General features: G+C 39.2%; 1 protein-coding gene across 2 annotated transcripts in view; it reads left to right on the top strand.

The window, feature by feature from the left end:
* The first annotated feature begins 3754 nt into the window (after positions 1-3754).
* The window catches only part of mbnl2 (muscleblind-like splicing regulator 2), a 91767-nt gene continuing 67735 nt past the window's right edge, over positions 3755-27786 (top strand). The window contains exon 1 of one of the 2 annotated variants that reach the window (XM_007906275.2): positions 3755-3909. The gene's annotated coding sequence lies outside the window, so the exon portion shown is untranslated. Of the gene's footprint in view, positions 3910-21143; positions 21203-27786 lie in introns of those variants that run through there. The other variant, XM_007906278.2, reaches the window with a different exon arrangement.

Here is a 27786-nt window from a genome sequence, read left to right as displayed (position 1 = left end):
CTATTCAAACAGGATTAGAGAAATAAAGTGAAAGGAACTGGCATTAAAATAACCACACAAAAAAACAACCATAACATCTTATGGTGACAGAGGATGTAAGCTGTAAAGGAATGTTCTTCCTATGGACTTAATTTGATGGTCAGCCATTTTTGGAATGCAGTAATTGATTCAGAATAGTATAATTAAAAGCACTTAAATGCAGGCAGCTTTTCAACTTAGTCAAATATGGCATTATCTATCATTCAGTTGAGCTCCAAGTCTTGGGACCAGAACATTTTGGATTAGAAACCCAGTGGAACCATTCAGCCTTTTGAGGTTATTATAGCACAAGTCTTTAAAGGGGAATCTTTCTGGTGCTAAAACACTGTCTGGCTCATCAATGTAGACAAAGCAATTTATCCATGTATTGTAATGATAAATCAGTGAGCCTGTAGTGCTTGTTCACACCAGCTATCCACATCTTGATGTTAAATATGACCTGAAATGCAAAATGAAATAGAGATATGGCCATGAAAAAGAAACACTAAAAACAGAGAAATAGAAGGTACATGTGGTCCTTTGGTAAGAACATATTTTCTAAACCTAACTATGTGTAATTTGAAGTATTTCTTGTCAATGCCATCTACTTCTGACTACCATTTCCAGATATCTGATTCCTTATTAAGGAATTCTGTGATTAAACACCAGAAATTGGACCTCATTGTCAGGAAATAGTACAAGCAGTTTACCATTGTAAGTGTTCTGTATCATGTTGAACAAGTAGATGCAACAAAAGGAGCAAGTCAGTGAAACTGACCCTGAAAGTAATTGATTGACATAGTGATCAAAGTGGAACCAGTAAGAATTCAAGCGTTATTGCCATTTTAAACATTTTTCCATGCCGAGGGTCTTAGAAGGAAATAAGTTTTTCAGCAGGGTGAATCGTTGGGCAAGTTTCTTTATTCCACACGCCTTTGTTTACCGAGCAGTAAGTATGAACCCAGTTGTCAGTCAATTGGCTTTTCTGTGGGTAATAATTCCTTCAAGATAAATAAAAAAATGTGGTCACTCAATCCACGACAGTTTGTGGAACACTGCTATGTGCAATTGGCTGCCGTGTTGCCGTTGCAAGGACGTGATAATGCTCTATATCAAATGCAAGGATTATTATAGTTAATCACCAACAAAGCATTTTCAAAGGCAATTTCCCAATTGGATGAGTCATCAGCTACAATGCTCTCATCTTCAGGAACTCCCTCACTTTACTCCTCTGTCTCAACTCCTCTTGATCTGTCTTTAATCCCACCTTGAAACTTACCAACCTAGATTCTGTAAAGCTCTTTAAGATGTCATCCTGACACTATATAAATATAAACGTTTATGGCTGTGCGCAATTGGCTGCCGCGTTCGCCCACAAATATACAGTCAATTCACTTTACAGTCTATTCTGTGAAGCGCTTTGGGACGTCCTCCCAACGTGAAAAGCGCTATATCAAATGCAAGGATTATTATTATTATATACATGTAAATTTGTTGTCTGCATCTATGGCCACCTCACCTCCCCCTCATACCTCTCTCTCCCTTGCTCGGCATCTGATCCTGTCATTGTAAAGTGCATTCCTACAAAACAAGTTGTTTTAGTTGTATACAGTTTCATGTCATATATTTCAGGCAAGCTGGTCACCGTGGTTTCAAGATTCTAAATGCCCAATGTCAAAACAAGGACTAAGAATTGTTTTATTTTATTTTATTTTTATCATCTAACTTGGCTGACTATAATTAATGTGGTATTTCATTATACAAACTAATTGACATACTGACACTATTTGCTGAACAACTTAACAGTGTTTTTTTAGCAAATCAGTACCACAATTCAATGTTTTGATACTTTTTATTTTGTTCACCAATAAATCAGAAAATACACGCCAAAATATTTAAAGCTGCTCAGGAACTTTTACTTTGTTAAAGACCAACCAGGAGCTAGTCGTCCACTCTCAGATAAACAATTCATCCAGGCGCATGTAAATGCTTGCCCAGATAGAGCGACAGACAGGCCTTTGAGCCTGTCTGTCCCTGTAACACGCCCTGTATTCTGTGGAAATGGGGTCAAGCTGCAGGCAGGAATGTGGTAGCAAAGTACAGCTGCAACTCACCACGCCGATTCAAATTGAAATGGTGGACCTGGCAGAAGTTTTGTAAAAGCTTTGCAGTTTTACATTGTTTTTGTGGATGGGGAGAGGGTCTCCAAAGTTGTTATTAGAATTTCATTATAAAGGACAGAAATAACTACTGTGCACTACTTGTCACACATCATTCTAGGCATAACATTTTGTCATTTTCAAAAATGAAATAAGATTATAAGAGATTGTTTGAGATGGTTAGAGATGGTTAACCAAAAAAAGAGAAAAATGGAGACTAGTAACAGTAATAATAATCCTTGCCTTTCACATCATAAGGTATGCTGTAAAGTGTATTTTGTAGGCAAACCCCAAAACACAATTTTTTTAAAAACAAAATGAAAGGCATAGAGACATAGACAACCAGAAGAAAAAACACTCATTTTGTTTCACTGCATTCCCCCCACCAAAGTGTGAATAGATTCAAATTGAATGCAAAAACGTTCTTTTTTTTCTGTAACATCTCAAGCCACTCACGGGATACACTGTGAAGTGGAGTGACTGTAAGCGATTTCTGGGGGCGAACGCGAGAGCCAAATTACGCAGCCTGGGAATGAGTGGCCCAACAGTAACCCCAACAACAACTTGCATTTAAACAGCGACCTTCAGGCCGAGCAGCACCTCAGAGCGCTTGATAGTGGCAGAGCGTGACACTCCGGGGACGTCAGGGGCATTATTGTGCCAGGACCCCGGGAGGGGGATACCGTATATAATTGCAATGTGTCGTTTGTGATTGTGAAGATCAACTTCAGGACATGCACCAGGAAGTGTTTCTTTGCACAGAGAGCAACGAATGACTGGAACAGGTTGCCGGGTAAGTGATGGAAGGCCATGATGAAATGACCACTCCACTATTATTATTATTATTATTATTCTGAAGGAATTTACGCAGCGCCCATCACGAGGGGGTGGCGTCTCGCGTGCTTCAATCAGATCAAACGGGGCCTAAGAGCAGTCCCCACCCAGACCAATCTTGGGAGGCTGCGCTGCTGCCCTGACCCCGCCTGACCCCTGCCCGCCGTTTCCATAGCAACAGCCCCGCCTCGCCTCGCCGGGCTGAGCTGGTGACGGGGGCGGGGGGGGGCGGGGCAGGTCAGACAGCTGCTCTCCCATTGGACGGGAGCCCCGTGGGCTCCACAACAGGGAACCCCTTCCCCCAACACACATCAAACCAGCCATGGCCTCCCCTCGGCAATGGACATCACACCCGAGTTCGGTTTTGTATCGAATTAAATCGGTAGGAAGTGAGGAGGGTCGTTAATTCTGGGTGTGTATATGTGTGTATAAACCTCTGGCCTGGTTCTCACAGACACCTCCCGCCCCCCCCCTCAGAGTGGGTTGATATGGTCCAGCCCGGGCTGTCAATATCACTCGGTGACGCCATGGGACTCCCGTCCAATGGGAGAGCAGCTGTCTGACCTGCCCCCTCGCGCCCTCTCCCCCGTCACCAGCTCAGCTACAGGCCGCCCGCCCGCCCCGCCCCGCTGCCCGGCTCCACACTCAGCCCCACCCCCCGCCCCGCTGCCCGGCTCCACACTCAGCCCCACCCCCCGCCCCGCTGCCCGGCTCCACACTCAGCCCCACCCCCCGCCCCGCTGCCGAGCTCTGACCTTCCGCCTGCTTTTTGCTCCAGATTTTCTGCTGACGCTCTTCAAACCGCCCGCCCGCCGCCTCTTCCCTGTTTGAACCTGCGGCCGGGGACAGCCGGAGCCGGAGAAGCTTAGAGTTGTTCGATTGGGAGGGAAATGTGCGGGTAAGTGAGTGAGTGTGGAGTGAGTGTGAGTAAAACTTAGTGACAGAGTGAGTGAGTGAGTGACAGAGTGAGTGAGTGAGTGACAGAGTGAGTGAGTGACAGAGTAAGTGAGTGAATGACAGAGTGAGTGAGTGACAGTGTGAGTGAGTGACTGACTGAGTGACAGTGTGAGTGAGTGACTGACTGAGTGACAGTGTGAGTGAGTGACTGACTGAGTGAGTGACAGTGTGAGTGAGTGAGTGAGTGACAGTGTGAGTGAGTGACAGTGTGAATGAGTGAGTGTGAGCGATAGTGTGAGTGAGTAACAGTGAGTGAGTGAGTGAGCGACAGTGTGAGTGAGTGAGTGAGTGATAGTGTGAGTGAGTGACAGTGTGAGTGAGTGACAGTGTGAGTGAGTGAGTGAGTGACAGTGTGAGTGAGCAACAGTGTGAGTGAGTGAGTGAGTGATAGTGTGAGTGATTGAGTGCTAATGGTGGGGTGTGGGGTGCGTGTTAGTGATTGTGAGTGAGACTTAGTGTGGTAGTTAGTGTTAGTTTGTAAATGAGGGTGAACGAAAGACGCTATACAAATGTCATTTGTTGTTGTGTTTTGTAAGCATGAGAGTTAGTGAGTGCCCTCTGGCTTACTAACTAGCGGACAGTTGAATTCATTTCCCCTCTCCTCAAATCAGCAACAGTCACCAGTACTGGCCTTGGGTTGGCTATGTTTATCAGGGTCCCAGTTGTGGTCTGACTGTGTGTGAGCAGATTATCCTACCCTTCAAAAGTTCTGTCGATGGGGAAAGAGAGTCAGAAATCAGCACGCCAATGATACAATAAACAAAATTGATGATCTGGATTTTTTTTAAAAAGTCTTTGCCAAAATAATGATATCACAGTGAAATTGCAGAAATTGTGAAATTACAATCTGGGATGGAATCTAATGAACAGCCTCGCATTGTTAGAGGGCCATTCATTATGCTGTTTGCCCACTGTCGAAAATGTTCAATGTTTTTCTATTGCTCAAGCAATATCTTCTGAAAAAAATGAGGATACATTCTATTAACCCATCTGAAAACCCATATGTCACTATAGGAATTAATGCAATTGTGAATGGCTACTTAGCAATTAGATGTTTTGTAGTACTTCTCAAAGGGATCTGAAATATTGCAACATTATAAAGTAATTTGTAAACTGAAGCTTCACCATGCGAGAAACATTGTATTCAGACCATGGAGAAAAAGTGATGTTTCCAAAATTCAACATGCGGCTACTTCTAATGGTACAAACACCGTATAGACTTAACAGGATAAAATTGTAGAAGACAAAGCTGCTTTACCACATAATCCATAATGGGTTCTATTTTAAAATAATACAATTTTAACATAGAATAATGCTTCCTTGCACAGCTGGGGGGTAAATGTTAACCTTTTTTAAAATACCTTACCCTGGAAGGTGCTTTGCTTTTAAAAATAAAGCATGATTCCACTAATGTGTTTCTTTATGTTGTTTACTTTGGCTCTACAACTCTGGGTACTGGCTCCAGTTGATGGAAAAAGGAGAGTGTTGTGAGAAAATAAATGTACTAATTTCTTATATAAAATCGTAAATATCTTCCAAGTAGATGCTGTGAGAAAAATGCTTTTTTTATGGGGTATATTTCCTTAATGTAGAGAAGTATAATTATGAAGTAATGGTAAGTTTATAGCAAAGTTCACTTCTCTTGGATTATCTGTTGAAAACATGGTGCCACAAATTCTAGTAGGGTTGCAAGATTCTGGTCCAAAATCATGAGAGCACTGTGGTTCAAGGTACATAAAACGAGCTTTGGATTTCTGCCTGATAAAAGAATTCAAAAAGGTTATTTGAAATGTATTCATTGGAAATCATGGCATAAAGGGAAAACAGTTTTAATGTTTGAGATCTACTATAGCGCTAAAATAAGCAGCTTGAATATTTTCAGTTAATTGAAAAATATGACTACATGCATTTAATAGTAATTTTGTGGTAATCACAGTATGTTAGTTTGGTACGTATTCTATAAACTGTAGTGTGAAGTTGCTCATTGTGCAAGATAATCCTTATAAGATGAAAGAATATGTAGAACTATAAAGCCTATAAAAGAGTAACCTTTTAGAGTAAATTTGATTTGTATGTGAACCTGTATATCGGTGTCTATAAAGTCTCTTATAAACCTTTTTAACGAGTTGACAGGTCTGAATTGTTGATTTGGAAGTGTCAATGCATAAATTCTTATTGGCATATAAGTTTTATAACATTTTTATTGGCAACAAATCATCAAAATCACTTAACTGTCATGGATCAACTTGTATCACCTGTATCAGCGCCTTGAGACATCCTCCCAACGTGAAAGGCGTTATACAAATGTGATGTGCTGTTGTTATTGTTGTATCGGCTGCAATAACAAAATGGAGAAAGTGTGAAATGCTGTGCATGTTTCACAGTTGGGTGGGGATGAGTTGGACAATTCATTTGTGAATTGGATTTAGGCAAGTGCAGCACAACAATTAGCCCAGAATGAACAAGAATTATATATACCTAATGAATGTAGTTGGGTATCTATTTCAACTGTGTGAATTATCCTTACATCCCCCTATTCATTTACAAAAATAAATTATTATAGCATTAATAATTAATAATGTAGAATATTGGGATGGGATATTAAGGGTGAGTGTTGCTAATGTTGTCCAGTTCCAGAGGAATAAAACTATTATGATTTTAAAAAGTGCAGATTTCAAATTACTTTCAGAAATTTTATGTGTAATGTATAATTATATTTATTTACTGTTAGTTTTAAGGCAAGGTGTTTCTGCAATTAATTATCAATAAACAGATGAGTAGCTTAGCAGCTGCTTGCTTGACTAGATAACATGTTTAGCTTAGACTGACTACAGGTAAATACCTACAGCTCTTGTTTAACCCTTTGCTTCTATGATTATGAATTTTGCAGTTATTGCTGAAAGGTATAATCAGTATGTACTTTGCTATCCAGCGTTCAAGGTGATATAACATTTTTGACATCTTTATTGTGGGAGGAGAAGGAGCCTGAAAATAGTGACACAGCACAATTGGCATATGATCTGGCTAAGGCAGTTTGCAGGCCAATTGTTTTCTTTTCTCTGCCATATTAAAACAAAACATGGATAATGTTAAAGGAGAGTGGGACATTAGGTAAGCTGATTTGATAAAGCTCATTAAAGTTTATTATGATACTGACCTTAATACTACTTGTAATTCTAGTAGGTGACTTATGCTGTCAAAATGTATACTTCTGCTATTGCACAGGAACATCTCTAAACCTCTAAAGGAGACTTGACATATCCGTGTCGAATGAGAATTCATTGAACCGAGGCAACCTTGTCCTTTGTAGCCTGCTGGCATAGTTGTAATAGGCCTGGATCTACAATCAGGTGTGGGTTCTTGACAGTCTCAGAGCTATGGCACTTAAATTAATAAGCTAAAGATGTTGTGCATTACTTCCAGAGTATTCCACTATCTTTATGCTTGAGGGTGAAATATAAAGTGGTGGAATTAATGTTCTCATGATCATTGAAGAGAGGGAGCAGGAATCAACCTGAAAGATATTTATGAAAATTCATAATACAGTTTTGCCTGGACTCTATTGATATTTCCTGTTTAATGGCGTTGGTTAAAGCGTGTTCCATTTTGGAGGGGAACTAGACTACACTACAACAGTATTATAATAACGTAAAGAGACATGATTTGTGGTGGTATGAACCTTTTTTTAAAAAAAGGAGTACATTTTCAGACTATGCTATCAGAATATAGATTGTAAAAGGATCTAAATATTATGCAACTTCACAGTTGTCTACAGTGAGTGACTGAAGGGCCACTCCCAGATAAAACAGGCTGAATGAATATACACTAAATTGGAAATTTCTGCTGTGTAATTCTTACTGGGTGAGTTTTTAAAAATACAGCATTGTGATTGGTTGCATTTTCAAGTTTGGTTAAAAAGCCAACTAAACATGTGTATGCTCCCGTGTTTACACTGTGTGATTGGCTGACAACCCTCCTCCTCTCCCCCGCCCGACTTTTTTCTGAGTCTATGTAGTGGTTTATTAAAGCAGTAAACTACCCTAAAACAACTCAGCGGTTTTAACACAACAAACAGTCACTGAATAGCTAAAATGGACTCTGGCTGTATTTTACCAGGGAAATAAGGCTAACACTATGATTTTGTCTCCCAGATTGCTTTGCCTGCCCTCTATTTCCGGGTACAATAGAAGTGGTTTGTTAAGGCTGTGGATAATACTAAATATGAAGAAAATAAAAATAGAGGACTTTATTTATATTATTGGTAATCTCGTTCATTTGAAATTAGATGAGATTTGTATCTATAGGGAAGCTATTTAATAAACTATAATCAGGTTTCATTAAACAGAGTATTCATTAATTCTTATAAATATTTAACCATAACACTTGTTGGACAGTTTGTCACAAAAATCAATTTATCATTCCGTATAAATGCAGGTTTTGAAAGCTAAAGTAAAATCAAAACTAATTTAATTTAGAGGATTTTTATAAAGAATATTACTTTACATTTTCGGTGCTAAAATCTATAAAGAATTAGTTGATCAATTTGTGAGTTTCCATTTTCTAATCAATTTATTGCGATTCCTTATTAGCTGCAGAGACTTGTGGACTGAATGGCCTGTTCTCATGGTGTAACATTCTTTGTAATTCATTAATGAAACTGTTGAACTGGAATTGCATTTCTATGTGTTTTTTTCTCAGTACACACCTTCATAAATCATGCCCCATCGTATTAACAAATAATAGAAGTGTCATATCAAAGTTTTTTGATTGTTTACTTTCAAGTTCTGTTTATGTAACTGTGATGAATTCTGGAATGAGTGTTTCTATTTGTATTGTAAAAGTGCTAAGGATTTTGTTGTGTTTGCAGTGCAAAATGGTACATTAGGAAGCGTGTGGTCCAGATATAGTATTACAATTGTGAATGGCATAGTGTTTATCCATATTGTCAAACTCCTATCCAAAGATGCTGAGTTTAAGCCCCAGAAGTTGATTTTATTCAGTGGGTGATAGTTAGTTATTAGTTCATCCACGGCAGCATCCATCCAAATCTACAGAAGATCATTTCCTGTGGGCCATTCATTGAATGACACCCACAACCTTGAGACATTTGTAGCCATAACATATCACTCTTCTTTCCAATAGAAAGAGGGAATATAGAAATTAAGTTAGGTGGAAACATCTGGTATAGCTGTGTAATTTTAGGATTATTAAAGCAATTTCTATGATTCTGTATAAAAACATTACTTACAGAGACACAATCTGAATTCATTAGTAACAAAATGTGTGATATAGTTTCCATGCCTCATGCTAGAGTATGCCCTCTGCCCCACCATCAGAGGTCTTGCTTTCAGCCATTATGCCCCAAAACTCTGGAATACTCTCCCTCAATTCCTCTGCCTTGCCACATCTCTCCCCTCGTTCAAGTCCCGCCTGAAAACTGTTCCTCTTCCACCGTGCTTATGGCCACCTCACCTCCCCACAGCTCGGAGTCAGGCTCCGCCACTGTTAAGAGCTCTGAGGTGCTACCTTGCGTGGAGGGCGCTTTATAAGTGCAAGTTGATGTTGTTACTTACAGAGACACAATCTGAATTCATTAGTAACAAAATATGTGATTTAATTTCCATGCCTCAAGCTAGAGTATATTAAATAACTGAAGCACAGATATTTTTAAAATTCGGTGTAGCAGTTTTTGATAAAATCACAATTAGGAATTCATGTGCCAGAACAAGACAGGAACATATTAAAGATTCAAATAATTTATTCAAATATAGATTGGAATAAAAATACGTATGTATTGTCAGTGGGAGTAGTAACGTGGATTAACAAAGCTCCTTTCATGTAAGATAAATATCTCAAAGTACTTTACAAAATAAAATTGATTTGAAAAAGATGATAACTTACAAAATCATCTAATTGTTTATAGATTTTACTTGTGAAAAAAAGCGGGCACCATCTTTAATAAAACTCCTCTAAATTAAAAAAATCTGACATAAAATGCTGTTTGTTTATTTTGTGTGGTTCCAATTGTGAATACTTTGTCTGTTTCCTTCCTGGAGAAAAGTAATTCTGGCCAGAAGAGATGAAGCCATATATCATTTTTGAATCTAGGATAAGTTTATATACATTCTCTCTCTGTTTGTGCTGATAGAATATGTTGCAAGTGAAATATTTTTGGGAAGGCAGAGGTGTTAAAAGTTATTTTGAAACCAATTTGTATTGTATGTGACCTTGAACAGAACTAACACCAGGCTCCCTCAAATGATTAGTTAGCTTCCACAAGGTTTGCTTGAAAGGTGTTGGCATCCACTTTTTTCTTTCTCTAGCACTTGCAGAGAGCATCCCCAATTAGCTTTAGTTACTCAAGAAGAAAATTACAGTAATTTACATGTTGTCTGAAATTTTGCTAATAGTGTGGTCAATTTTGATGCATTGACAGTGAACAACCGATGGGAGGATACAAATTTATGATTTCTTCTTTCTCTAGGCACCCCCACCATACACACGTGTTGTTTATCATAATGCTTGCTTTGGTGTGCAGAGAAATGAATGAAAAAGACCAAGAACTGATTAAGTAACTGTTTAATTATTTTCACATTTGCATTTTATCTATGGAATAATTGATGAAACAGTTGTAAGATTCGACAGTGATAAAGGTATATTTGTTTGGGGTTGACGGGTAATCTGTCAGTTCATTCAGAAAATGCTGATTCCATAAGGAGAGGAGGGAGAGCTCAAAAGTGGGCTTGATAAGAAGGGCTGATATAGAAAGAGTGCAGTGGCCCAAACATAATGAGCCAAATAGTCCTTCTGTAAAGAAATGTCCGTTTCTAAGGAGAAGATTTTCAAAATATATTGCTCTATATTATACAATAACATCAACTTGCATTTATATGGCACCCTTCACATGGGCTAGGGTCCTGGAGCATTTCACAGTGGCGGAGTCTGACAACGAGCCGGGGGAGAGGGAGGGGGGATATGACCGTAGAACCTCCAAGACTTCAAGATCCTCACATTTGTGTTAAAAAGGAAGCTTTTATGTGGGATTTGAAGTTGAGGAGTGAGGGGCAAAGGGGAAGGAATTGAGGGAGAGAGTTTCAGGGCATAGTGGCTGAAGGCACGGCCACCGATGGTGGAATGGAGGCTACGAGGGACAGATAGCCAGCCGAGCGGAAGCATTTTATGAATCAGAAAGAGAGAACCCCTAGGTATGAAAGTGGGAATGCTCTATTAACCTGTAAGTCAAGGCCAAAGAATAATAATAATAATAATAATAATAATCCTTAAAAGAACCATTTATAGTTTTATATTTATAGGATTCCGTTTGACCTATTGTATCTTTGCTAGCTCTTTTACGAGCAATCCTAACTGGTTTAAGAGCCCTAACGGTTGGCGTGGTCCTGTCTGCATGGGTTGTGGGAAGTTTGCAAGACCGTGCTCTCAATAGCAAGATATGGAGTTATAGCTGGTTAAACACCAGCAGTACCCCCAATGCACAATTTGGGGCATCCAAGCCTTGGTTCTTGTCAACCTGCACCCAATACTTCCCAGATTTGGATAAGCGGGATGCTTATCTTATGTAAGGTGATGGATTTCCATGTGTCAGGCACTTGGCAGACCAAAAACGATTGACCCTGAAGTCAGGAACTTACATATAATCATTAGTAAGACCCTGTGAGGTATAACACACAATAAATTGACCTGAAAGTGCATTGACAAACAATCATGCAAAAGTAATTAGTGTTGGCTAATTAGAATGTCAACCTCATAATCAATGCTGGAATCTTCCATCTTAATCTATAGCTTTTTAGGTGTAGTTCTGCAGTGGGCAAATTTCACATTGCCTGGTAGGTCAGGATGTAGTATATGTTATCAAAATCTTATAATTCTACTTTCATTTTTGAACGATCAATCGAAAAGAGGACATTTTTTGGAAAGCCCATAAAGACAGTAATAGTGACCCTGATACAGTCATTTCAGTTGCCAGCAAGGTCCTCACATAGAACCTTGGTGAATGACCAATTCAATTTGGAGGATTGTTGGCCAGGATATTACACAAGGAAAAAGAGGCTAAACGAGTACCTGTCAGTACGCAATCACCTATTTGCAGACAAATCCGAATGAAGTGAGCGGTGAAATTTTTTAAAATAGTTGTGTAGCCACAGCAGGTCAATACGCTTCTAAAAGTAGATTGTGTCCTTGAAGAAAAGAATCGACATTATTTGACATTTGCAAGGCAAGATGTTAATATTTTTGATGACAATTCTGAAAGGCAGAAGCAGCGCATGATTTATCTGGTGCCTTCTCTGGTGGTCACAATTGTTCTGCTGTGGATCAAGGCAGTCTTTCAGAATAATAGGGATAATAACTCAGTCTGTCCAAGCTATCCAGGCACATTGAGCATCTAAATGTAGTGTTTATGCAGTTTAATATAACAGGGTAAGGAAAAACAATGTGAACTCAAAACAAGGCCATTTTACATGTTATAATGCATAAAACTTACAAAAACATTGTATATTTTGATTGTTCCAAAACTTCATTTTATAAAAGGTTCATTTGCTCTTTCTACAAAAATCTTTCTGCGAATTCTGAACTAGTATTTTTACTTCAAGCTTGTGACTTGAACATTTCTTTCAGTTTACATACAGTCAAACTTGTTTTCAGCCACCATTCAGGACTAGACCAAAGCGCCTTTGGTGCACAGTGCACATCTTATACATGTACAAACCCAGCAATAAAATTAGTTTTAATAAAGCAATAAATCAATTCCAAATACAATTTGCTACTGTTTCTATGGGCCAACAATTTCCGGTAGCCCCCATGTAGACTCCGCTAGATTTCTTGTGTGCCAATGCTGCACTGAGTGGCTAAGCCACCAGACCAGATCTGGCTGCTGAATAGGATGTCTGTACACCAACAAGGTGAGAAAAGAGTGGCCACTAGTTATACAATTCTGATCCTTATACAATGGTGTTATACATTGCTGATTAGTTATACTACTAATAATAATCCTTGTATTTGATATAGTACCTCTTGCTTATATCTCAGCGAGCTCCAACGGGCTATTGGCAAGCAGGCCTTCTGCTGACGTGAAATGCGCTATTACAAATGTAATTTTGTTGTTGTTGCCTCATCATGTCTTCAAGACATCTCAAAGCACTCCACAGAATATACTGTAAAGTGAATTGACTATATACTTTGTGGCTGAAATGCGGCAGTCAATTGCACACAGCAATGTCTCACAAACAGTAGTGGATTGAGTGGCCAAATTATTATTATATTTGAAGGGATTATTATCCCGGTAAAGTAATCCGCCAATCAACTAACAAACCGAGTTCCTACTTACTGCTAGGTAAACAGAGGTGTGTGGAGTAAGGATGGTTGCATTAGACAGGTGGTTGCTGAATAGAGGCGGATTATTATGGAAAATCAGTCAAGACTGTTCCGGGATGACTGTTGACCACAGGTAGTTGCTGACTAGAGGTGGTTGCTTTAACATATTTAACTATAGAAACAATTAAAACTGAAGAAATGTTTTTGTTACATTAGCTGTATTATTAGATCAATGGACAATTTCAGAATCTATTTAGGATTTATGGCACAAACATTCAGGTTCTGTTTTGAAAACAAGATATTTCAGTGCCTCAGTTGTTTAATGCAGTTATTAGTACAATAGCTTGCACTTACATAGCGCCCTTCATGAAGATCGCGTCATGGAGCCCTCACAATGGCTAAGATGGACACAAAGCGAGGGAGGTGACTGAAGACAAGGTCAAAATGGTAAGTCTTAAGGAGAGATTTAAAGATAGTTAGAGGGGGGGAAACCGGAGGGATAGAGGCAGCCAGTTCCAGAGATTAGAGTGTAGTGACTGAAGACCATTGATGGTGACCCTGATTGGGGATGTGCAGTAGGCCTATGTCTGCTGAGCAAAAGGGGTGGGCAGTAGAATGAGGTATAAGCAGGTCAGAGAGCTGGAAGATGCTAGGGTGTGAACAAATTTATAGGTAAGAATTTTGAAATAGATTATTTCAGAGACTGGGAACCAATAGAACCAGTGGTATGGTACACTCCTCACTTGGTTATATTGGTTTTTTGCAATAAACACAAATTTACATTTTGTTGACTTATATAGTGGCTGCTCTTTGTATAAGCAGAATTTGTTTGGTAAATCTATTCCACTCGCAGAGTTCTGTTCCTACTTTCTTAATTTCCTTCTTTAGGGTGAAAATGTGACCAGTAATGTTTTCTAGTTAGGTTATTATTACTGATGCTATGTTAATTATCAAATGATTGAACATATTCAAAAGAATTCTATTATAGATGTAGCACCAATCATACTTATCAAAGCAACTCATAGATATATTGTACCATGTGCTTAGTAGCGAAACACATTGGCAATTTATGCACAGCAGTGTCCTATGTTTTGTCCAGTTAATTACTTACTGGACTGTCTGTAACATCCACTGTCTCTGACACAATTGTTTGGGTCTGATGCCAGTCCATGGAACCCATTGGCCTTGCAAATGGCTTTAGAGGATTAACCCAACAATGGGCAGACAATAAATTAGGTGTTCTGTAGGATATCAAATAGGTTGAATGAACTTCTTAATTAGTACCTTTATTTTGATCATGCAAACTAATATCAGGCTTTATTTTACTGCTAATACAGGAGAATAGCGTAGCTATCAATATTTAATTTTTTTTAACGTTATTTGATTTGAAATCATATTGTTCTCAGTCTTGTAAAGGGTTTATTTGCAACTCGTCTGATATGCATTGTTCAGCAGGAACTGAGGATTTCTTCTAGAAATAACTACTGTAGAAGCTAAGATACATGCTATAGTAAACTCAATGACTACACTCTGCACAGATCAATATCTTACATTTCATGCATTCCCCTTCTAGGATTCTCATTCAGTCTTAGATACAGTGGCACAGGCATTGCTTGCACTCTAGTACCCATTCAAGTATGCAATTCATCACAAGCTGGACAGTGCGTTTTGGCTGTCAAATTGACTGTGGGCAGCATCAGTCTCATCTTTACCTGATGTGCCCACCAACAGGAAGAACCTTGGATGACCTTTCTCTTTCCCACCTCACTCCAGGTTGCTGAATTCAATTTTGAAAAAAAGTATTAATCTTTGTGTTTTACATGTTATGTTGACAAAACGAATTAAAGCCCTTCACAGAATTGTACTGTAAAATGTAGTGACTATATTTATGGGTGAATGCGTCAGGCAGTTTACACATAGCAATGTCCCACAAACAACAATGAAGTGAATTACCAATTCTATCTGGGGACTGTTGGCCAGGACAGTGGGAGAAACTCCCTTCTCTTTTTTGAATAGGGCACCTGAACAGACAGATGGGACTTTGGTTTAATGTTTCATTTTTTTTGTAGTCAGCCAGGTGTCTGACACATGCTTAAGAGTATCCAACCAGACTGAGAATTCCTTGTATGTTATTTAAACATAGAAATTGACATGTTTAGACTGGAATGTACATTCTCTCCTGGAGGAACACAGCCTGTTTACCTAATTCCGGAGTATTAGGGGCAGGTTGACTACAGCAGCTTGCATTTATATAGCGACTTCAGACAGGGTAGCGGTTGGGGGGGCTTCAGAGTCTGCATTGGGATATTGCTGAAGTTGAACCAGCTTACACCTTATTAGTTTGCCATTAAATGCACTGTCTGGCAAGCTTCTTCCTGCTTGTTCAACAAGGACCACCCTACTACTTGCAAGGTTAACAGGAGTCCTCCAAGCTCTATTGGTGAGTCAGGCTGGCTGGGCTATCATTATCAGTGCCCTGGAATACCTCAGACCTGCCAGGCTCAGGGATGGGGACCGTACAATACTCCCTCAGTACCTCATTGAAGTAATTCTGTAGTAATTGATAGCGGGTTGAAATCTGCACAGACTGGACCGGAGATTAAAAAGGGAAATTCACGGTCTATGTTGCTCAGGTTAATTTTTTTAAAAACAATTAGAAATAGAATTTGTTGTAATGCCACTTAAGATTTGCTTTAAATAATAATAATAATAATCCCTGCATTTGATATAGTGCTTTTCATGTCTTCTAGACGTCTCAAAGCGCTTTACGGAATACACTGTAATATGAATTGACTGTATATTTGTGGGCAAAACACGTCAGCCAATTGCGCACAGCAGTGTCCCACAAACAGTCGTGGATTGAAGTGATAGTTTCTTTCTTGAGGGATTATTATCAGGCGTACGGAGTAAGGAAACTTGCCATATGTTTTGCCCTGTCGGGAATCAAATCTAGGTCTCTTGCTTGCAAGGCGAGTGCTCTAACCACTGAGCTACAGGATTCCACAATGATTGGAGTTAATGATTTCCAACAACACTCTCATTTAAGAGGAATGACTAAATAAGGTAGGGCCCTTCTGCCTTGAAAATAGATGTTCTAGAGGATCTGTTATAGAGGCTAACAATATTAGAAGATAACAATATGTTAACTAGAATAGAAAAAAATTACATCCAGAACTATTTTAGTTTTGAGATATCCCAAGTCAGTAGTCATGAACACAAAAGTTCAGTATCCTGAAGGCCAATTTTAGGCCAGGCACAAAAAAGTATTTCTTTGTGCAGAGTAATTAATAGATGATGCGGTTTACCAGGAAGGACAGTTGGGGCCTTATTCAACAACGACTTAATGCTGTTATAGGGAGATGATAGGGTTAGTATTCCAGAATTCTGAAATCAAATGGGCCAAAGTGTCTTATTCATTATAGTGTTACAGTAAGGACATATTGGCATCGGAGGGGTACAACAAAGGGCAACCAGACCTATAGTTGGACTTATAACATGAGCAGAGATTACAGAAGACTGGAAGAATGTTCAGACTAATTCAAAGTATATCCACAGTATATTCAAAATAAATTCTAAAGTGACAGCCCACAGACAATAGTAAGATGAAGTACAGGTATCTTAAGTGAAAAGGTACATTTCACAATGTTTAAATACAGAACTAATATTGTTTTATATTAGTGTCAACTATTAATTTCATTTTGCAAATAAGTAGGATCCAATTTAAGTAGTGATTACTCTGGTTTAATGCAGATAAGTATTACCGAAGTAAGTCAAACAAAAGCCCCTCTCCTTCCAGCACACAAACATGTCAGCTACACCTTAGTCATGTCACAATCAAAGCATATTGATGAGGTTAAGGGAAGAAAAGCGTCTTAATTTTTTTCTTTCTTCACATCTTATAGAATAGGTGTAAGTCAATGATATTTTTATACTTTGCAATATAGCCTTTTAATAAAATAACTAATGTTTCTTTCCTTTGGCATTTTTCAATTTCTCCTTTACAAATGCATGTGTTTGATGGTCGCATTTACTATTACTTGGTAGTTGTTGACCTAAAAACCTAGCAGCTAATTTTCCATTCACTTTGAGTATTGAAACATCTCTGATACTCTTCCTTTATTAACTGCCAAGAAGCGGCCCATTCTTGCATTAGCTTTGAAGGACTCTCCCCCTGTTCCAGTTAATTCAGGATAATTAACAGCTAAAATAACTCTTTTTCCCAATGCACCTCTTATTCTGATAATTTGATTCCAACGTCTTTTGCCCCAGTGGTTTACAGTAATACTCAATTGTTAATTTATTTCCCTTTGTGCATGATTTGCTATCTAGATTGACTGCCATTTTCACTTCTCCAAGGTTAAATTGTATTTATAATAATGAGCAGACCCCTTTGCACTTGCAACACTATGCCATCAATCTAACTTTATTATTCTTACTAGTTCTAAGTGTTTTAAACCAAACTAAGAAACTATTTACCCTCATCTAGCTTTAATTATATCTAAATTTTCACCTGTACTAAGATTGATTTATTGGTGGCAGCTTGGTGGTAGCACTCCTCTTGAATTTAGAGGGTTATGGGTTCAAACCTCATATCAGGATTTTAAATTTATAATATATGCTGACAATCCAGTACTAAGGGAGCGCTGCATTTTGGACCTGATATTCTTCAGATGAGGTGATAAACCAGTATCCTGTCTTGCTGTTAAGATGGACATTAAAGGTCCCATGACATTTTATGGGAAAAGTTTATTGGTATCTTGTACAAATTGACTATGTGTACAAGTCATTACATTTGACAGTAATTCCCTGTGGAGCGATTATATTATAGGCTTCATATCAAATGCAAGGATATTTTTTATAAGCTTATTCACAATCTTCAAGAACCAATGCCCTGATTTTTTTATAACAGCATACTACTGTGTTTAGAATTATGATCACTGGATTTACCTAGATCCGTTACAGTTGCTAGCCATGTTTCTAAAGAACGTTTTCCTGTCTTCTCACAATAATGTAATGTGACTTTTCCATTATTAAAGTTGCAGAGATGTACATTTTCAAGTGGAGTGGGAGGGGAGAAAGAGGTTGCCTCTGGTGCATAATGAAATGATTGCTAGTGTTAGATTAGCTAGGGAGGCTCCATTGTCAGTTTCAGATTTCCTGCTGAAGGATAAACAACATTCTCTCTATCTGTGACCAGGGCTTCCTCTGCCTCCTCGTCCTCCTGAATCTCTCTGCCGCGTTCGACAAAGTCGATCACACCATCCTCATTCATAGCCTCTCCTCGTCCACCTTAGTGGGACCGCACTAGCATGGTTCAAGTCCTACTTAACCAACTGCCTCAATTTCATCTCGGCAAGTGGTTTCTCCTCCTGCCCACCTGGTCACCTGCGGGGTACCCCAGGGCTCCATCCTTGGCCCCCTTCTTTTCTTTATCTATATGTGCCCCTCTGGGCGATGTGTCCACCTCCTCCACATTCCCCGCTCCGATCGTACCTTACCACAAATGCAACCGAAAACCACAATGGTTTCAGCCACAATGTCCCGAAACTCTGGAACACTCTCCCTCAAGCCCTCCGCCTTGCCCCCTCTCACCCCTTTTTCAAGTCCCACCTGAAAACCTTCCTCATTGACCGTGCTTACAGCCACCTCTTCCCCTCCCACCCATTCCCAGCTCGGAGTCAAGCTCTGCCACTGTTAAGTGCTCTGAGACGCTACTCTGCAAGTTGTTGTTTTTGTTGAAGTGAAGACAAACTTGCTACCTATGATAACGTGCCCCCACTGATTTGTAATTAACCCATGAAGGATTGATTATTTCCACATCATAATTGATTATTTTCACATAAATGATATGCTCAGAATATCTTATTGCTTATAAATATTTTGTCTTATACTTGTGCACAAGTATAAGTTTACTTCTTTATTGCATATCTCTTTTACCCACTTACATTTTCTTTGTCAAAGCCTATTGGTCCTTTTTGCAATGATCCCAGGTGGCATTTGGTAAAATCTTCTAAAGATTACAGTAGATTTTAAAGTTATGCTAGCACAAAGACTGAAAATAAGGTGAAATTGCTATTTTCATAGACATTTGCTTCATCTGGATGTCCAATTTTATTTTCAAGAGATGGTATTAACATAGTTGGAAGTGTGAAGTGTAATCCTGAATTTTGTAACTGCCAGTTTAGAATTGATAAAAAACTAAAATTATTTCTATATTACAATATATAGAAAATGCCAATCACGCAAGGCAGCCTTGAAAAGCATGTACACTATTACACTGGATTGCATTACCTTTTAACTTGCATTTGCATTTCTCTTGAGCATGTGTTAAATACTTTTTAACCTGTTCTTCCAAAGCTACACACTGCCTGACTTGGTATTTTCTTTTCCTATTAATTTTTTTTATACTTGTCTGCAGTTTGAAACTTGTTTTGCTGTATTATTTCAATTGTATCAGGCCAATATGCTCTTACTACCATTTAAAATGGTTCTAATAGCATATTGGCCAAATGCAACTTACTTTGTGGCATAGTATTTCTTACAGTGAGTTCCTGATTACAGCCTTATTTTTCAGGCTAGATAAGTAAAGAAGTGTAGTTGCCCTCCTTGTATTCTCTCCATTATCTCCGAGCATGCCACTTATCTATTTCAATGCCTTCCTCCAGGTCTCCTCAGCTCCACCATATACAAAATTCAATTAATCCAAAACTACGCCTCCCAAATATTCATCCACACAAATCTCTGTTTCCCCATCACACCAGTCCTTGCCAGGCTCGTTTTCAAATCTCTTCATGCCCTGGCACCTCCCTACCTATCCGATCTCCTAACCTCTACTGCACCATCTACTGCCTCCACTCGGCTGGCTCTGGCTTTCTATTTGTCCCTCGTCCCCTCCGCTGCACCATTGGTGGCCGTGCCTTCAGCCACTAGACCCTGAAACTCTGGAACTCTCTCCCTCAATCCCTCCGCCCCTCACTCCCCATCTTCAAATCCTGCCTAAAGACCTTCCTTTTTGATCGTGCTTATGGTCACCTCCCCCCTCCCTCTCCCCCTGGTTCGGGTCAGACTACGCCACTGTCGAGCACTCCGGGTCGCTACCCGACATGAAGTGTGCTGTATAAATGCAAGTTGTTGTTGTTAAATGTTGTTAAATGACCTGTTTGATCAGGAATTGTTTTCTATAAAGAAGGATAATTGAGTAAAGCAATAGTTTTCATCTTCCTTTAGTTTTTTTTTGTTTTATTTCACAATCTGCTCTTTCTGCTTCTCTGGAGTTCTCATACTTTTTTAAAAAAAACTTATTTTGACCATCATTGTCTTACTTTCTGAATTAAAGGCACTATACTCCCCAAAAATAAGTTTTCTCAGTTATGTGTTTTATTGACCAGTAAACTAATCTTCTTCCCTTCAAATAGTTCTTTGTATTGTTTATTAATCACATCCAAGCCTTTCTCTGGTGTTATGTCTTTAGTTAAACACATTTTAGAGATTTAAAGATAGACATTTATGATTTTTAAAGTTTCAGATTTCACAGGGAAATTCAAGAGAAACAGAGTACTATATCATATATTAGTGTTATAGTAAATAGAGAATACGTTGATAATAAATAGAGAATCTTCTTTGGAAATGAGTTGACTCACATGTTTCAGAGAAAAACGACTGGAGGTATATTTATCACTTTGCACAGGAATGCACGTGGGCACATTCACAAGTGAAATTGAATTGAATAGCTTGCTTACCATCGTTATTGTGAAATATGCAAAGGGTGTGCATTTGCTGACCTTTGAGTACCTGTACCTAAGCTAACCCATGTTTAAACTGTGTGCACCTGGCACACTGCTGAATTGGTCGAGGAAATCTGATGGGAGTTTAGAAGAAATACTTGAAGGTCCGACAATGCCAAGGTCTGTTTCTTGCCTTTTTTGTGTATGATCTCATTGTTATCTGAAAGATTGTATTTAAAATGTCAAATTGGTCATTTTCTCTCCTTAAATTGGGATCTTATTGCACAAGGTGTATACAGTATTTATTCTGTCTGACTGGAGGGGCGAAGTGAGGCCCTTAAATCTTTGTGTCAGTACTGTACTTGACTCCTCCCTGTCAGTCATTTTATTCTAAGTATAAGAAAATGTTCACAATTTTTTTAAAGTGGAAATTTTGAGTCGTTTAGTTCGACTGGAAAAATTAGCATCATGAAACAATGGGCTTGTAGTTTTAGTGGAGTGAATATGTTGTTTGTGTATTTAATTTGTGTTGCCACCACCCACATACTGTAATAAAGTTTATTGCGCTACTCAGCTTTCTGATCTTAATAGTCTTATCATTGACTAAGTTTGTGAGTGTAATAACTTAGAATGACTAAATCACAAAATTAGTTGTATATAATCAGCAACGTAGGCCAAACCTTAATAAATTATTTCAGAAGTTTATTTTAATTAACATCTTATTGTATTATCCATTGTGTACTGTGGTTACAGTTTGAATTCTCAGCATTATATATTGCTATCGAAAGTAGTTATTATATGGATTTTGTCCACCAAAGATTTAAAACATTTTATAACTGAAAGTAAATTGGCTTTTTATTGTGATCATCAGAAAATTTGGTCACGGTAAGATTGATCAAAAATGGCACGAGCAACAAATTAAACTACAGGGATTACTAACCTCTCAGCCTCCAAACGTGACTCTAAATTTGTTTCCATCTTGGACTTGAAGTGCCTCCCAATACTATTGACATGACCAGACAAAGAACAGGATACACTCTTGGCAGTGTTTTTAAAAGGTAATGGCTATGGCACGGGTTCTCATGGCCATCCTGTTTGGAGAACATACAGTGGAAAAGTTTACAGATTTAATATGCAACTCTGAACGTTATGATTCACATAAAAGGAGCTGAAAAGTTTCAGCTGTGATTTTTAAAATCATTGCAATTCCAGAACAAATTGGATTCATAAAGTGTAGTGTGAATTGTTTACCATTGGAATTTTATCCAACATACATTAAATTTTGAAGAAGTTTTCTGTAGAATTAGATTTAAAATTCTACCTACTGAGCCAGGCAGACACATACTGCAATGCCAGTTTAGACTATGATCTTAAAGCCCAATTGTGGGGCACTTGACCCTGTAGAGAGAAACTATAATTCACAATACCACTATATGAAAATAATGAGCATGCTGGACAAGTTTGTATGAACTGTGTATGAATCCAGAAAACTGAGAAGTGATTTTCACCTTTTATAAAATTGAATCCAGAAAATTAACTTTTTCTTTCCACAAACCCTCACTCGTGCTGGTGGTCCTGTGCTTCAAATAGATTGAAAATGTAGCTTTCACTTCTAGAAACCGTATCAGTTAGTACAAGTGGAAACAAATTCATTAATTTTAGATTCAACAATTTTCACCGCACATGCTTTAGATAAAATTGCCATGGAAACAAGTCCATAATCTTTACATTTTTACAAGCATATATCATTGTTAAGTCTACATTCATTCTGGGAGCTGATTAGTCTTATTGTTCTTGTTTCCTAATAAGCTTATTGGAGTCCTTGTCATTCAAATTTCTCTTCCAAACTTTGGAATTGGTTTCATCAGTTCTTGGCCAAACTCTGCGGGTGGAACACTTTATTATGGCAAGCATTTCACTGATGAGGGGTAGAAGGAAAAAATGACTAGTTTAACCAGTCAGCTAATGTACGATCGCTAATATTTACGCTGCACATAACAGTTACTGAATTTCAAAAGTCTGGTTCTTCATTGAATCTCCCTTCATAGCTATTGGAGCATATAGAACCAATTGAATTTCTTTCCTCCTCCTCTCAATATTGATAAGTGTGTATATATATACTGTATATTAGTACAAACTACCTGCAATACTCGTACAGTTGGTATATTGGCAAAAAGTCTTTCAGGATAAGTATGTAGCAGTACCTCGACTTGCAATAATATCCATTATCATTAGAATTGAGATGGGTTGGGAAAATCCATCTGGTAGACAACTTGACACAGATTTGAGTAAAATCATGTGTTCATTTCCGGTCACTATCGAAACTCGACAGGAATGTGAATTATATTGCTAGAATTAATACATAATGAAAATGTCTATGTTTTTCTGGTGTACGATGTATTTCAGTCAGAACTGAGTTTCTGTCAACAAGTACACAGTGCTAAGTTTGTCTATCATTGTTTCTTCTCACCCTTCTCTTGTATAATGTGTGATTTACTTTATGGTTGCAATATACAGTATCTTTGATACTGTAAAGGTTTACATATAGTAATCTTGCAATATCTCACATCTTTGTGGCTTATTTTAGGAATTATTTACAAAGATACCCATTTAAAAACTTTCATTTTTATATGGTTGTACATCTTTTATTAAAAAAGTAAAATTTTTATTCTTCTGTGACCATGCTGATTTGTGCTAGGGCATAGTCCCATATATATTCATTGCCCTCTGGTACCATGTCCTGGCAGATTTGTTCCTTCTCTGTAGCAGGGTATTGGTACCAATTGTGACCCTACTGCTGTCACAGCTCACTGGGTCATACAGAACCATTTTTTTAAAAAAGTGTCTCACTTGATAAAGCCCCACATTTTTAATAAATGTAATGCAGTTTATTTTATTTTTAATATGTATTCAACTAACAACAACAACTTGGATTTATATAGCGCCTTCCACGTCGGACGGCATCTCCGAGCGCTTAAAATAAGAAAAAACGTTTTGCAGAAATTATCTTGCTTTGTCTCTCAAACAAAAAATTGTAGGCCAGTTATATGCAGAGGTTCTATCAGTTCAAACCAATTAGGTTTGCAAACTCAAGCCTAATTGAAGTATAGTTGCTTGCTTAGGATAGAGAAGTGATGCAAGAGCAGGTGTTGTCTCTCATAGTTTCATAATTGCACAAGTTTTGCTATAGCTGAACTGGTGCAATGCCAACTTTTTAATCTTCACAATTAAATTTTTAAAAATTATTGAGCTGAGTCTTTAGAGGACCTGGTCTCACGGAAATACTTAATTTTCTCTTGCTCTTTGGACCTTTTCCTATATTTTTGGGGGTCAGCTGGCTGTCTGACACATGCAGAAACCCATCACCATGCTTAAGAGTATTCAACCCAAGCTGAGATTTCCATGCATCCCACCTACACATAGAAATCCCAGAGATAGATTGTTGGAACGGAATGCGCACTCTCTCCCTGGAGGGACATATCCTGATTACCTAATTTTGGAAAGTATTAGGCACAGGTCGGCAAAAGCCTGTTAGGGCTTTAGTTTGCAGGGTTAACAGGACCCGAGTGGGGTGACTCCCTGTCCCCAGTGACTGGTCTGCCCTTCCAGGTCCTGGTGATAAGCCAGGCTGGCTGTGGAATATTCCGGCCCCTGGAATACTGCGGACCCACCTGGCTCAGAAACCAAACTACTGAGATTGCCACAGAGGGCTACTTGATTCCGACATTCCATTGACAGGCAAGTTCAGCTCCAAGGAGACCCTGCTCCCCCGCAAAAGACGATAGTCACTATTCTATGCGGTGTTGGATCCCTGACTGTTCAGGACTGTCCTGATATGAAAGGCGCTATACAAATGTAATTTGTTGTTGTCGGGCAATTAATGTTCCATTTTGCACCTGCAACTGGTAAAGGTAAGTTCTCTCTTCAGTCAAACCGACTTCATGGTGATGCGAGTGGCAAAACAGGAGCAGAGCTGAGTCAACAACTCTACTGTATACTCAGTGATCCAGTATCTATGCCATAAAACCTCCCTAATGGGAGATCTCTCCAGCTTGCTCCAGTCAAGATTCAGATCATGAGAATTGGCTCATGCTGTGGTAGTGCTGTAAACCTGAATAGATTGTATTAACAAGCTTTGTTTATCTTATGTTCTCCTTAATGTTTGTAGTTGACCAATATTTTAATGTTGCAAATTATACTGGACCAACATTTTCGGAGTCCTGCCAAAATATAATTTAGTGCAGGAGTAATTGAGTCAGATGGCATTTACGTTTTTGTAGCAGTTAGAATAAGACGGTTGATAGTTGAGCTTTCAGCCACTGTGCCCCCAGTCTCCAGGGATCCCTCTCAGAAAAAATATGCCTCACTCCCTCCCATCAGTTTTCAAAACCTTTCTAAAAACCTACCTCCTGGCCTTGACCTTTGAATACATCTCTCCTACCTCCAACTCCTCTTCTTCACATCTTGCTTTGGTACAATACAAGTGAAAGTTGTTAAATGAAATAAACAAATTTCACCAGGGGAGAAAACGTCCTGCATCACTGTTGCATTGTTGGTAATTATTCTACAGAATCTATAATGATTCTCAGTTCGAAGCCCAGGCGTGTTAGTAAGGTTCTTTATCCTCAACTCCGAGCACTCCAATCCATTAACCATAACCACACCGCTTTGTCCCACTCCCAGTGTTGTTTTGTTCTTCCCGTCTTTATTTCATTGATTCTTTCTCAATTGCCTTTTACTCCTTAAAAGGGATATCCTATGTCTTCCCTTCTCTGGTTTGTTTTGTTTTTAAAGTTGTGTTCCGTTAATCTTTCTGGTTATTGGATTATATCCATATTGGATTCTTCTTTAAACTCATTGTTTTTCTTTTGTTTTATTTCTGTTTTTTTTCTAACTTTTCTGAATTTTTCCTACTTTGACTTTAAGCTGTTTACTTGAAGTAGAATCAGTTCATTTTAGATGCATCAACTATTCATATTCAGAATTCAAAACTTTAGGACGCTCATTGAAAACTCTCATTGACTTCATCCTCTCCCACTTCCTGTTGCTTTTATTCAGTTTCTTATTTTTCCCATTTCCAGCTTTTGTCATCTTTCCTCTTCAGTGCACCTTCTTTCCCCTCCGCTCTTCTGTTTCGTCCTCTTCTCCTCCAGCTCCCTTTCCACTCCTCATCATGGGATGTCCTGCCGACGTGAAAGGCACTATACAAATGTAATTTGTTGTTGTTTCTTCCAGTCACTGATATTGTTTTCTCATCGTTGTGACTGCTCATACTGCAAGAGATTGAATGTAACCTCTCAAGCTTTGGTCTCCTCCCTCGAGGCTTTGTAGTCTTCTTCTCAGTCCCTGGCTTCCTGCTTCTGAGAGGTTTCTTCCCAGACTCAGTATGATTCTTTTTCATCATCTTCTGTCCTCCTCTATATTCTCGACCACAGCACAGAGGCAGCTTTGGTCAAAGTGACAAAAGTTGTTGTTGTTCATCTGCGACCAGGGCTCCCTCTGCCTCCTCGTCCTCCTTGACCTCTCTGTTGCCTTCGATACCGTTGACCACTCTATCCTCCTCCACCTCTTTTCATCTCACCTCAACCTTCATGGTTCTGTCCTTGAATGGTTCAGATCCTACCTCACACCATCTCCACTTGATCACCACAAACGGTTTCTCCTCTAGCCCCCGCACCATCTTGTGTGGTGTTTCTCAGGGCTCTGTCCTTGGTCCCATCCTTTTCAATATCTATATGCTCCCTCTTGGTGACATCATCCGCAAACATGGGGTCAATTTCCACATATTTGCGGATGACATCCAACTGTATCTCTCTGACTCCATCCTTGACTCCAAGGACCACTGCTGTCCTGACAGAATGTCTGTCAGGCATCAAGTCCTGGGTGAGAGCTAACTTTTTACGGTTGAACGTCAACAAAACCGAGGCTCTCCTGATGGACAAGGTCTGTATTGATTATCTTCCATCAGCCTGTGCCCCTCTCGCACCAGGATCTGAGGCCTTATCAGGCCCATTTCTCGCCCGACTACACTGGCTTCCCATCACACAGACGATACAGTTGAAGATCCTGGTCCTCACCTTCATAGAACTTGCATAGCTTTGCTCCCCGCTCACTCTGCGACCTCCTAACCCCCTACCTGACCTGCTTGCTCCCCGCTCAGCGGGCTCCAGCCTGCTTCACGTGCCTCATCCACCATTGGTGGGCGAGCCTTCTGCCACTCTGCCACACTCTGGAACTCCATCACGCAGACCCCTCCTCCCTTGCCTCCTTCAAGATCCATCTCAAGACCCTCCTCTTTGACGTTCCTTCGACCACCCTCCTTCCCCCCCTGCCCTCCACCCTCCCTGATCCCAACCTCCAAATCGGGTCCGAAACACTGATTGTCCAGCCCCTTGGGACATCCTCCCGACGTCAAAAGTGCTATAAAAATTTAACTTTGTTGTTGTTCTCTCTCTTTGAGTAGCATCACATCAATAATGTACTCATCTTCCTACATGAGTAGGAACACTACTCATGTAGGAAGATGAGTACTTCATCTAAAGTAGTCATCTACTAAATTCCATATCCAAGCTGTCCATTTCATTGTGCCTTGATCTCACTTGCGCTATCCTTGTCCTGTGTGGTCTGTTTGTCCTTTTGTATTCCCTTCTGCCTGACACGCTTCTCTCCTTCGAATTCTCTTAGAATTTTGTGAAGCAATCAATCAATGACAGTCTGTCATGTGTTCATTTTTAAGAACAATAAAAGATGATACAAACTTAAAA

Source organism: Callorhinchus milii, unplaced genomic scaffold (assembly GCF_018977255.1).
Source record: "Callorhinchus milii isolate IMCB2004 unplaced genomic scaffold, IMCB_Cmil_1.0 Scaffold4, whole genome shotgun sequence".
NCBI classification, from domain to species: Eukaryota; Metazoa; Chordata; class Chondrichthyes; order Chimaeriformes; family Callorhinchidae; genus Callorhinchus; species Callorhinchus milii.
This window is presented reverse-complemented; position numbering and strand designations above follow the sequence as displayed.